Raw genomic sequence first — 282 nt, forward strand, 5'->3', positions numbered from 1 at the left:
TCCAGCCAGGCTCCCAGGGGGCCAGGGGTTGGCCGGCGGGGACCACTCCTCGCGGGTGCCCCCCTCGCCTGTACCCCGCGCGGAGGGGGAGCAGGAAGTGGTTGGGAGAGAACTGCCCCCGAGGCCTTCGTGGGTCCTTCACCCCAGCATCTCGCCCCGCATCGGCCGGCACTGCCAAGTGCAACTCGGCCGAGGCAGATGCTCCCGGAAGGGAAAGCTGTTGCCCGGCCGGGGCTCAGAGCGCCGCCCGGTGAACCCGGAGGCCAGGATACGAGCGGGGGT

Source organism: Myotis brandtii, unplaced genomic scaffold, assembly GCF_000412655.1.
Source record: "Myotis brandtii unplaced genomic scaffold, ASM41265v1 scaffold1956, whole genome shotgun sequence".
In the NCBI taxonomy this organism is placed as follows: Eukaryota; Metazoa; Chordata; class Mammalia; order Chiroptera; family Vespertilionidae; genus Myotis; species Myotis brandtii.